Here is a 732-nt window from a genome sequence, read left to right as displayed (position 1 = left end):
AGCCCTCACCCCCCCATCCCCCTGGCCCCCCCCCTGCCCTGCTTCTGCCTAATGTCGGTAATGGGGACTTCGAGACCGGGACCTCGAGCGCCTGCAGAGAGAGAGGGGGGCCCCCGTGAGGACGTGCGCGCACGCGCGCACCAACACACTTGTGACCTCGGGGGCATCGGTGATGGGGGCGCAAGCTGCGGACGGAGGGACATTAACAAGGGTCGAGGCCAGCCTGTGCAGCTGGGACAGGGACGGAAGAATCAGGGCAGGGGCACGGTCACCTTCCAGGGCACTGGGCTGGCGTGCTTACCTTCGGGAAGAGCTGTATTCTCGACCTGCGGAAGCAAGAGCAAAGCCAGTGTTCAGGGCCGGGCCCCGGGGCTGCCTCTAGCTGAGGCGACCCCTGTGCCTCCAGCCAGGCCCCTCGGCCCGCACCAAGGCCGGGCAACGAACACTGCTTCTGAAGCCTGCCTTTCCCTCATGACTAAAGCCATCACGTTGAGCGTATGTCTTAAGAACTGTAACTCGCGGAGTGCGAAGGACGAAACCATACCGTGGTTTCTTGCAGCCTGACTCAGAGGGGAGCTGCAGGCCGCGCAGCCGCGGGGGTACTCACTGTAACGGGGGGAGGGTGAGCGGCTCTGCCGGCTGTACTGGCGCTCCCATTCCTCTCGCTCCTTCTCTCTGCGCTCCCGCTCCCTGCAGGGGAAAGGGACGGAGCCCAGGGGCAGCCGTGAGCAC

At 65.4% G+C, this 732-nt stretch overlaps 1 long non-coding RNA gene across 1 annotated transcript; it reads right to left on the bottom strand.

Moving 5' to 3' along the window:
• Positions 1–10: 10 nt before the first annotated feature.
• On the bottom strand, positions 11–732 carry LOC145719510 (uncharacterized). The gene is made up of 3 exons (XR_014142425.1): positions 608–732; positions 302–326; positions 11–91 (listed from the first exon to the last, which is right to left on the bottom strand). It is a non-coding gene; the product is annotated as an uncharacterized LOC145719510 (long non-coding RNA).

Source organism: Leptonychotes weddellii, unplaced genomic scaffold (assembly GCF_054177405.1).
Source record: "Leptonychotes weddellii isolate Sample4059 unplaced genomic scaffold, ASM5417740v2 HiC_scaffold_49201, whole genome shotgun sequence".
In the NCBI taxonomy this organism is placed as follows: domain Eukaryota; kingdom Metazoa; phylum Chordata; class Mammalia; order Carnivora; family Phocidae; genus Leptonychotes; species Leptonychotes weddellii.
This window is presented reverse-complemented; position numbering and strand designations above follow the sequence as displayed.